This window comes from Squalius cephalus (assembly GCF_949319135.1).
Source record: "Squalius cephalus genome assembly, chromosome: 6".
Taxonomy (NCBI): Eukaryota; Metazoa; Chordata; class Actinopteri; order Cypriniformes; family Leuciscidae; genus Squalius; species Squalius cephalus.
In genome coordinates this window covers 8,079,452-8,091,798 of record NC_137127.1, presented here as the reverse complement: position 1 = coordinate 8,091,798, position 12,347 = coordinate 8,079,452, and the positions used below count along the sequence as shown (strand labels likewise).

At 37.9% G+C, this 12,347-nt stretch overlaps 1 long non-coding RNA gene across 3 annotated transcripts in view; it reads right to left on the bottom strand.

Moving 5' to 3' along the window:
- The window catches only part of LOC307160588, a 96,536-nt gene that overhangs the window by 72,392 nt on the left and 11,797 nt on the right, over nt 1–12,347 (bottom strand). The gene's annotated exons all lie outside the window — the stretch shown is intronic.

The window sequence follows — 12,347 nt, the reverse complement described above, 5'->3', positions numbered from 1 at the left end:
ATTAGTATGAGGAATGTGCATCTATAATCTTTCAAACACAATCCAGGACCACAGAGTCAAGTCCGGGGGACCCGATAAAGGTAAGGAGGCGACCACGTTTTCCGGCCAACTACTAGCCCAAGCATCGCAAGCAAATCTCCTACATGTGTGAGTCAGAGACAGCATGACAGAAAAGTCCAAACAAATATGTACTTTTGCTTTTAAAAAAAATAAACTATTCTGACTAGAAATGTGAAACCAGATTTTCAGAAGTTTACCTCTTCCAGCCACATGAGGAACAGACACTTTCATTCAACCCTGAAATGACTCCATGTGCTTCTCTCATTGGCCCAACACAGCCATCTGCCAACCATACAAGTGACCCCACTGAATATTTACTTATTTTAACCTGGGTTATTTCACAGTCAGTGTTACAGGTTGATTTCATTTACATTTTACACTTAGACTACCATTCAAAAGACTAAAGGAAAGTACTACTTTTATTCATAAAGGATCAATTAAATTGAACTAAATGACAGTGATGTTATAAAAAAAGATTCAAAGATATCTGACACAAATATTAAGCATCACAACAGTTTTCAACAATGAGAATAATAAATCAATGTTACTTGAGCAACAAATCAATATACATTTTAAAATATATTAAAATATAGTTTCACAATATTAATGTTTTTATTTATGAGCAAATGCAGCTTTAGTGAGCATAAGGGACTTCTTTCAGAAACATGAAAAAAATCTCCAACTACCCCAACATTTTAAACAGTTGTAATCAGTTCATGGCATGCAACAGAGTTGTGCACCATTCAGAAATGATTTGAGAATTCCAGATCAATTCCTGAATTGAATTTGAACTGAGGTAGCAAACAGGATGCAATCTGAATGCAAGGAAGCAGAATTAAGCAGAATTTAAATTCAAAGAAATGAATTACAAGATTTTCAAAAAATTACCTTTAATAAAAAGTTATTAATTAAAAAAGCAAAAACTAAAATAATAAACCTAAAAAAACTAAAAGAAAATATATCAAATAAAACTCGTGCACTCATGAATCAAACCTATGACTCTGGCATTGTAAGCAGCATCCTCTACAATTTAACATCAGGAATATTTAACATCACATGCATTCAAAACTTCTTCTGATTCAAAAATTCCAACTATTCATTACTCCCTTTACAGACCACAAACAACAAATTGAGCTAAAGATCTCAAGCACATGAATTATTTACTCTCGCAGCAGTTCGGTTCAGTGCTGTTCCAGACTACGAAAGCAGGTCACCACAAGGTAATTGGAGTTAACAGATGCTTCAATTCCCACAGATTCCCTCACGCTGAAATCATTAATACACAATTGCAACCAGAAGGACAGCATTCTCCAAGTATAGATTCATTACGGTGAGAACGAGGGATGAAATTATATTCACATCCTCCTCCCCTCCCCAAACGCTCAAAAAGTGGTCTACGCTATAAATACATGGATGCACAAGCAATGCACTGTAACAAAGTGTAATGGCGATAATCAAACAGGCCTTCTGAACATCATGTCAACTGGAGTCCAGTACCTCAAAAACTCCTTTATTGTTGGATTTGAGACTTTCTAGGTAAAGGAAAGCAAGCTTGACAGACTTGAACTGACAGAACCTACCTAACAGCTTGTATAAAGGCCAACCGCGTGTTGGCAGTCTGCCGCTAAGTGAGTACCGTCTAACGTGCTTGATGCCTCATATCTCTCGCTCTGCTCTGTGCCATCACTGTGAGTAAACATACAGTAATGGTGATATTACCCTGAGTGCCTGCTGATGTACAGTAGTTCGGGCACAGACGGATAGCAACAATTACAGGCTCACATGCTACGTTTAAGCTCAACTTAAAGCGCTAAGATGGGAGAGCAGAGAGAAAAAGGACCGGTATGTGCTTTTTCATACATGTAAGGCATAAATTATGTCCAATGGTGCGAGCGCAATGCCACTGTTGAACAGCCAGTCAATGGAGAGGGCAGGGAGAGGCAATGGAGCGCGGTAATGTGTAATCTTACTACTCAATGGGCTGTGCCCAGCAACGGGGCTCCGAATGCTGGAAGTGTCAGAGAGATAAATAGCAGAGTGTCCCCCTCGAAAAACATGATTAATACCCCAGCTAGTGACGCTGCAGAAGATGAAGTGGGAGCAGCTGGCTCAAGCAGTGCAGGCACGCAGGGAGAGGTGGGGGAGAGAGACGGGAGCGAGCGCAGCGGAGCAGAGAGGGCAAAGAGGAGGACACACCGGCAGCCAGGGGGAGGGAGGCGAGGCAAGGGCACGCCAGGCCGAGGAGTGAGGATAGACCCCCTCGTATCCAGAACCTATCTGACACCAATCTCCATTCATAACACATCTAGAGCGGCACATATATAGGAAGAGTTTGTTGTGTCGTGACAGATACTGCAAAAGATGAGAGCCGCAAGTGCAAAAGGAAAATACATTGAGTGCATGTTTGAAGTTGAACTTCTTATAACTTGAGCGCAACATTTTAAGAATGCCGTGTCATGCACCAGACACTAAAGCACAACAGTAAAAGACGCCTGTCTAGCCCATATTTACATAGAAAAAATACGGAAAACCAGTGAGGAATTCAAAAACAGATTCTGAGTGAATGGCTAATACTGCAGAAGAGTAAATTACAGAGCACATAAAGATGCTTTTACATGCCAACCGTTTGAGAGCCATAAAAAAAAAACACACCTAGTGATTTAATGTGCCGTACGCCTGAGCCTGATGTGGACTCTCACAGATAAACAAGTTGAGTTCCCGGGTCTGTCCTGTTGTAAGTAAACATGTCGAGGGGTGGGACACTTTTTCATGGTTCAGGGACCCCCACCCTCCCCTCAGACAATTAACTTTTGCGGTGTAATGAGATGATTGATAAGCTGGAAGTTTGCGTTTTAAGAAGATATTAATCATTCCCTCTGGTAATTTTAATCATGGGTTCCATCAACCCCAGATGCTGAGGATCACCTTCCTGGCAAACAAAGGGCGGCCGCAGCACTCGTGCAGTCATTTTGTTCTAGTTTAACTTTATTTTGCGCTGGTTTGTTCCTCCCATCTGTTCACACCAGCCTCGGCAGCCCACATTGCACGTTGATAAGCCGAGGACGCAGCATGTGGGAGTGCGCTTGCGAGCATGTGTGTGTAAACTTTAGGGAAAAAAAACAGGCGTCTTTGAAATGGTAAACCGAATCCTCTAGGTTCGTGACTATCTGTTGTGCCGACACCAGCCCACTGTATAAGCGCAAACATGCGTACACACAAACAGCAATATAATCACATGGTGTGGGCAATATGTCTCAGAAAAGCACAATTTGGCATTTGAACCACTCTTTAGAATAGGGAGCGCATAGTTACACTGCAGGGTAGAGTTGGATGGGGAAAGCCTGCATCCTTGACATCCTTTTAAAAGCCTGAGAGAGAAAAACTGTCTCTGATTTGTGCATGTTTGCTGCCTTCATTAAGTTTCAATGTTATCAACTGACCTGAGGGAACACCGCATTTGGGACTGAATTCCAAAACCAGAGTAGCGGTGTTATGCTTAAATAGCATAATATGGGCAGAAATAGCCATAAGGATATTTATTTAGCCTTGAATTGTATAGTCTTAAAACACCGAACACTTAAGTCCCACAGTTCAACTGTGTACAATTCTGGTGACGTTGCACGGTTCGTTTGATCAAATAAAGAATATTCGAGAAGCCTTTTGAACAACCACCATTCAGTTTAAATGAAAATATCGTACAGAAAAAGCACTCAAAATTATGCAAATGATGTAGCAATACAGTATAATATTATATATTATATTATATACAGAGGGGCAGAGTAAATTAAATGTAATGTAGCACTGTCATGTTAAGGACCCGTCAATCTAGATTCTAGGATTAGTTTAATTCAACAGCCAGACACAGACAGCAATCACTCGAAATCAAATTAACAACATCAACTGCTAAGAAATCACACCGAAGACTACTTAATGTCTTTAAAGGTTTTTTTTTTAATGTCTTGATTTTAGGCCCTAATCACATACACCCCCCTAGTGCTTTGTACACTTACCCCTAAAGTTGCGTTTTTGACAAGTGTCAAGCAGACCTGCTTAATCAGGTGCAAAATTAATAGCAACAAAATGACAGACATCTTCACATTTTAAACTCAATGTGTTTAAAGTTTTTTTTTTTTGTTGTTGTTGTTATTGAGAAGGTCCTCAGGAATAAGAACAGATCCAAATTACTAGTCTGCACGCAGAGGCCTTCAGTTGACAGGGCCATCTCTGGAGGGGATGATAGGAGACATACCTAAAGGCAGTGGGACTACACTGCCTTTTACCATCATTAATTGCAACCAGTATATAAAAAAAAGCAATTTAATTTTACACCGGGCCTGGCCTCATCTGTTATCAGTGCTGCATTTACAGCACAGTACAGAGAGGTAATAGAGGTTTTCAGGGGCTATTCCCTTCATATTATCTAATAATGATGAATGAACAGCCCTGGAAGTGACAGCTGTTTGGATGCTTTGTTTGCAGTGAAGCATCTATTTGCAACTTTCCTCAGAAAATGTCCATTTGACTTTGAGAACAAGCTTCTAAACTGCTACTAAAAAGCTTCACTTGACAGGTTGTTAAAAGGGTCAGGACATGTACTGTATGGAAATCCATGTTACACAAAAAGAAAACTCTTAATCTAAACCTTTAAAAAAAGTTTAAAACAAATGTTCTAAGTTCCTAGAAATTTAGTTCTCAGTGAATTTGTTTTTGAGTTGTTTTTTATGATTTAAAATACAATGCGGGATAAGTATAAATAAGCCCCTTGCAAAAACAGTAATATTGCAAAATTCTATTTCTTGTGAAGTTTTATTTTAATATGTTTTAAAGTGTAATGTATTCCTATGGCAAAGCTACATTTTCAGCATCATTACTCCAGTCTTCAGTGTCACATAATCCTTCAGAAATCATTCTAATATGCTGATTTAAGTCTCAAGAAACATTTATAATTATTATTAATGTTGAAAACAGTTGTGATGGATATTTTTTGGAAGCCAAATTACCTTACTTTCAGCAGTCTTTGATAGAAAGTTCAAAAGAACAGCATTTTTTAAATAGCTTTTTGTTGGGGTAAATTTTATGCATTTATGCTTTATATATATATATATATATATATATATATATATATATATATATATATATATATATATATACACACACACACACACACATTACAATAAATAAATAAATAAATAAATAAATAAATAAATAAATAAATAAATAAATAAATAGGCCTATTTTTTTTTAATTATTATAATTCTTACTGACCCCAAACCTTTGAATGATAAAGTATATAGTATTACAGTATACAAAAAAAGTTAATTCCATAAAAATAAAATAAAAAAAATCGAATCAAATAAATTAAAAAATAACATGTAAGTTGCAAGTGTCATTATTTGAAATAAATGAATAATATTGTTAAGGTAACAAGTACAATTTTGAATTATTCATTCATTAATATTACATTTTACAACTTGAAATATTACAAAAAAAAATTAAAACCTGAACTAATTATCAAATAGTGTAATAGTGTAATGGTGTAAATAGTCAAAAGTGTAAATTTCCTGTTTTATGTTTTTATTTTCTTCTATATGTTGGTTGGGCCAGAAAACTTTACAAAAGTTTTCTCAAATATTAATTAGCAAATCTGTTTGTTTTTTTCTAAGAATAAATAAAAGATTATGCCAAACTACTCAATAACATACAAACAAAAAAGTGTCTCATCAATGACCCAAAAATTGGTGCTTTGATCAATATAAACTATTATATTATTAAATGCACAGAATAAGCAACCATCATATATACTGTTACACATAAGTGACATGCTAACGGCAAGAGCCTGCAGATAGCACAAACGTAACTCATAAGTCCATATACAAATTCCTCATTTATGTTTGTTTAAGAAGTCCAGGTGCATGCTGTCATGTGGAGCATAAGAGCCGTGACTGTAAAACCCCTATAATTCCCTCCTGAGCAATCCCAGACAAAAGACGTCGCTCATGAATCTCTGTCAGGATTCGACTTCATGGGCGATCAAAGCCCAGTGCATAAGGGGTTCAGGCTGTTAAGATAATCAAGGATGATGACGTGTAGGAGGTCAAGAGGAACGTACCGAAGTGCAGAGGTCACGTTATCTCATGGCCGCCCATGACTGTGCCAGGTGTTCGGATGGGGGGTGGGCGGCAGAAAGCCGTTTCAACATTATAGTTATGGCATCATCATAAACTACCAGTGATCCCCTAAGTTATGCCTGTATACTTACACATTGGAGAGTGACTGTACTTCTACAGCCCACCGTCATATTCACAGGCATGTTTTTCTTTGGTGCTAACTGCAAAGTCGAAGGAGTGCAATTTCAGCTGCGTTGACAGGACTTTTAAAGCATGCCTCTGTTGAAGTGTGGTTTAAGAGAAAACAATAAGCCCCCTCAATGGCCCTCATTATCTGTGACTGCCTCTCTTATGGCCAACATGCTCTGACACACTACTAAAAGACAATTAATCCTAATAATCACAGCACCACAGCATCATTCCTCATTCTGGCAGGCCTCTTTCCTCTGTAGGGTTGACTGGGGAGGTGTTGAACCTTGGATCGGTGGCACGCAGATGAACCCACTACAGACGCTGGGACAACAAGCTGGCTGGATGAAAAATATCAAACGAATCGGTGTCATTAAGAACGCCTTTGTTCTACTGAATCATTCATAGAAGTGCACAGACTTGAATCAGTATTCTTAATAATGCGGATCTATGTAACAATATGGCACGTGTTTGTAAAGTGCAATCAATTTGGTTTATTCAGTGTAAGAAGGAGGACTATTCATTATTTTGACTTTGAGGTGACATGAGGGTGCGTAAATGATGAGACGATCTTTATTTTTGGGTGAACTATCCCTTTAAAGTTTTGTTTTCACTAGTTTATATTAATTTATTAATACTACTTTATTTTAGTTTATTTTAATGTATTTATATTAATTTATTTTAGTTTAGTTTAATTTATGGTCCTGCATATAGTAATATATTTTATTAATGTATTGATGTATGGATGTATGGATGCTTTTAAAAAGATATTTTTAGATGCCACACCATAGGACTTGTCAGCTTCCCAAAAGCAATTTATATCAACTACCCAATTTCTTGCAGAATTTCCCATGGCTTAATAAAGTGTATATTTAATGGGACTAGTGGCCATAATTATTTATTTATTATTAATAGTTTGTCAGGTATCCAAAACAAAAGTTTATATATATGTTAATTTGTACAGTTAGGGTCTGGTTTTAAGAACTGCGCTACAAGATAATTAAAGATCATTAAAAACTACATTTTAAAACAAGTTTAATACATTACCGCAAGGATTATTGCATCAGAGTTATCGTCAACGGAATGGCACAACAGCTTGTGTCTGAGTACAGCTCTCACGGTTTAAGCAGCATTGTGTGCTAGCAGGGGACTGGCATTGTGAGTTGTTACAAACAAGCAGATGCTGGGGGGCTTCGAAAAACTGAAAAAAAAAAAAAAACATCATCATAGTGTAGCAATTACGTGAGAGCATCACTGAAAGTCTCAGTCTCTGTCTCTCTCTGCAACCCACACAACAAGCTCATTAAGGCCTGCTTACATAGTCAGTCTTATTTAGGCTTGAAAATTAATGTACTCGCACCTGGAATCACACAGCCATTCATTCTGCCTCAGCGGCCCGCATGCCCGGTCTAGGTACTCTCGGCTTTAAAATAGAGGGCGATATATAGTCACCTCTGTTTAGTTTTTAAGCAACACGCATCTTGCTCTGCCTCTCCCTCGCTCTCTCTCTCTCACTCTTTTTTCCTGGAGAGTTACAGCAGGAGCTAGCATATTAATCACACTCACAGTCGCTAATGCTAACAATCAGTCAATGTGCTTGGCCGGGCTCTCCATCTCCTGTGACAGCGAGTTTTGTCCTGAGGCCTACTGATTCGTCCTGCCATAGTTGCCTGTAGGACAAAATACACAACAGCAGTCTCTTTTTTTCGCCCCTCCTCAACGTCGATAGTCTATGGATCTTAGCGTAGACTGACATTTTATTCGAAAATTGTGCAATATATCAGTCGCCTTTGCTTAAAGACTCAACTGTCAATGGGGCTGTGCTGGGAATTTTACTGATAATAGCAATGGGGGGGGGGGGGGGGGGGTGTTATCATTTGTTCCCTTAAAAGCGCATTTTGGATAATCTACACTCGTGCCTTTTTACAAAATGTGTAATGCTCCGAGGAAGCCTCTTCAAACTGTCTTTATAGTTTAGGCACATCTCAAGACATCAAATATTCAACTATTTTCTTTGAACAATATATTTCCAGACCCAAACAGCTGTCTGGTTACAGAGGAAGAAAAGCACATGCTGAGATATTCCTGGACTGCCATCCAAGTGTCTCGTACGAGGCAGGACTGGCATGTTTGCATTCGCACAGGAAGAACGAGGCTCTTTTCTGACAGCTTCAAGCTGACAACTGTAACAGTGACACAAATCATATGAAATCAGTGCCTGGCTCTTTCCTCTTACACACACAGAGAGAGAGAGAGAGAGACTGACTAAGTGAGGGAGGGAGTTGTGGACGGGGTACAGCCATGGAAGACAGCCTGTGGTGGGTACTATAATGGATGGAAGCATGTATGTGTGCATATTTGGCACTGTTTTCTCTCTCTCTCTCGCTTAAATCTGGGGTGCTAATTATTGGGCTTCACATAGCGTAAAATGTACAGCTGTGGTGACTGTCAGTGCTCCATGGGCTGTTAAGTTTGTGTGCATCTTGACAGTGGGTGGGTTTACCCCCCACCCACAACCTCCACGCCACTGCCTCCCTCTCTCTCTCCATCACTCAGTGTAGAAAAATTACAGAATTTCACCGGCATGCCAGCCTCAATCAGCCAGCGTTTTTATTTTTTTCCTCCCTTTCTCTCTTCTGTGAGTAGATCAGTTGCATATAAACCATAGGACAGCTCAGGCAGGAGCAATATGGAAAGTGAGACAACTTGCCTGAAGGGAAAAGAGAGGAGCTCAGAGATAACGGCGATCAATTACAACTTTTTTACAACATATCTGGCTGTGCAGAACAGCACCAGTAGGGGGAAAAAAAGAGAAGACAACCAGGGTTATGATAACCCAGCAAGGAAACTGTCACACAGCACAGTCAATCTGAATTCGCAACTTTTTGTGCCAAGCGCTTGATTCACCGATAACAGATGTATGCTGAAATAAATGATCATATAGCATAGAAAACTGCTATAGGATTCGAGCCAGATTGCTCACTCTGGGGAATAAACTTCATAGAGCAGCTTGACATTGATTTTGATTACTTTATTTCTGAGGTGTTCCAGATGTTCTGATTTGTGATTGGGTAATCTTGCTGAGGGAAAACTGGGGGTAGGGTCCAAAAGAAGCCTGAATGTTTGCATTTGGAACCAATTATGAAGCCACCTAAGCCTAAATATCGGCTTTCAGTATTCACATAACATCATTACACACTTAACACCTTTATATCATTATTTAAAGGGGCCTGGAATACCAATGGGTTACAAATGACTAATGTTTTCTGTATATGGCAAATAAAAGTGTCATGATATAATTTCCTGCCCAGGAAAGGTGATGCATTGCTGAATTTGCTCTTTACACTCTTTTAATTCAAAAGGCATTCCTGTTCCAGTCATACATATGATCCCTGATTGTATTTAAAATCTAAAAAGTACAATTATTCTGTAATGTTTTTCAAATGGTAAAATTAATAATATTTATAAAACACTACACAATAAAAAAAAGGTTTTAGACAAAGTTGCACACCACAAGACATGTCAACTTCCAACTCCTCATAAGGCAAGTAAACAATTCTGTGTTGCAAAATTAAGAGGGGGAAAAAGTAAGGAGCCATAACATGCAGAATAAAAAAGGCAACTTATTAATTTTCTATTAATTTGTTCCCTCACGTTAGTTAAATTGTGGCCATGTTGTACTCACTTGTTCCCTTGTTTTAATTAAGTTATGATTTAATGAATGAGCGAACAAATAAATAAGTCACAGGATGTATTGCTTTTCCCCCAGCATGTCATGCAAGGCTCTGTAGGAAATAAATAAATACATAAATAATATATATATATATATATATATATATATAGGATAAGTTTATAATGTGTAAAACATGATCATGATAATGACAATGATGATAATATAGTCATGATAATAATTCTAACCAGTACATCTCAATAGTGTTATTTTAGCATCATTGATATACTATTATAGTTTTTGTTAACACTTTGAATGAGATTGTATATCTATATATTTAGTTTTTAGTTTTAATTTCAATTTTAGTTAGTGTTAGTAATTTTGTTGTGTTTTTGTCATTTTTATTAGTTCTGCCTCAGCGTATGTCTATATTGTATTAAGTTTTAGTTATTTTAGTTAATGTTTATTTTATTTAAAGTATTGAAAATGTTTTTTTGTTTTTGTTTTTAGTTTATGCTAATAAATTCTACTCAGCAGACCTAAACAACATATAGATAGAATTGCATTTACCAGAGTCGAGGGGACTCACATTGCGATCATCATTCTGTGGTGTATCATATAGTTCTTAACTTTAACTAACTTTTTTTGAAAATAATACATGTTAGTGGTTATCGCAATTGCAATTAGCACAATGACAAACATCACATAAGCCACACAAAAAATGGCTTGCCACGTGTTGAGCTTTGCTGCTAGAAGATCATGTCAGAGAGCCGTGAATAACATCCTAGGCTGAAGCAAACTTGTGCACGTTGTACATTCCCCCTCTGTGTACACGAGCACATAGTGTGCAGTTCATACTGGAGTTACGCTATTGATCATGCAGAGTCAGAGTGCAAAAAATGAAGAATATAACTTTAGCATGCACATGTGTTTTAAAGACACTTGGATGAATTCGTAGCCCCAGGGAACCTGAGAAACACTAGCACTGAAATGCTCTTTGACCATGAAATGGCCTGAGTTGGTAATAGTGGTTAATGGGTACGTGGAGCAGCGGTGCAGGGGAACAGCAGAGCTCAGCAATGGGCAGGAGGTAGACTGACTCAGGGGATTCTGGCTGTTAGCAGGGTTCCTGTACAGTAAAGGGGACTATGAGGTTAGCCTAGTGATGATAGCATTCTCCATGACGTACTAAATGGCAGCACACTGCCATGTAGGGGCATCGATGGGTTGAGACAGAGGTTTTGACTTGGTCAGAGTAATTATAGCTGCATGAAAGGGAAGAGAAGGGAGCACCTACTGTTATGCCTCAAGTAGATAAAAATCATTATAATGGCATCTGGGTGGGTGGGTGTGTGTGTGGCAGTGGCGTATAAATGAATAGGCCTCTTTCAGAAAGCCAATGTATGTCAAACATAATGCAAAGTGACACTGGTGCAACATCATTATATATGTATAATTTATATTTAGCATTATATTGAACTCTTTCCGTGCCACCGACAGAATTTTCCATAATTTATGACACAATGCTTCAACGCCATTGGCGAAATTTTCCGGAAATTCATGTTTTCACTGTTATACGGTAGGGGGCACAATTACACATTTTCTGAAATGGTACAGAATCATCAGATCAAAACACGGGCGAAAAAAACCCCAGAAACGAGCCATAGAAGCATGGACCCTTTTTACAGACTGTGATGACACGTTTCCACAGTTAAATCAATTCTAGTAAAGTTTTTCATATTTTCTTTTTATATATATATATATATAGAGTATACATTTATAACTACACTGTGTATTACCTTGCCAGTTACTTACAAAAAAGTGTGCGAGGCTGCGAGGGTTTCTAATACAACGGCTAAGGGAGTGACGGCAAATTTCACATCATTCTCTCTTCTGACTGCTCTAATCCATCTCTCTATATTTTTCCCTTTCGGAGGGTGGGGATAGAGTTTAGTTTACATACATGTATATGTATTTATAAATTTAAAATATATTCACACACACACACAAATCAATTATATATCAATTATGTGTGTTCTTGTATGGTTTACGAGGACACAAATTTGTATAATTACATGGGTTTTGCAATGTAAACATGGTTTAAACTTCCTGTGTCCTTGTAACCAAATGGCTTAAAAAAAGAAACTAAATTGTGGGTTTTTTTGGGTTTTTTTTTTTAAATGCCAAATTTAAGTGTAGGTTTAGGGGTAGGGTAAGAGGATAGAATATAAAGTTTGTAGTAAAACCATTGTGTGTGTGTGTGTGTGTGTGTGTGTGTGTGTGTGTGTGTGTGTGTGTGTGTGTGTGTGTGTGTGTGTGTG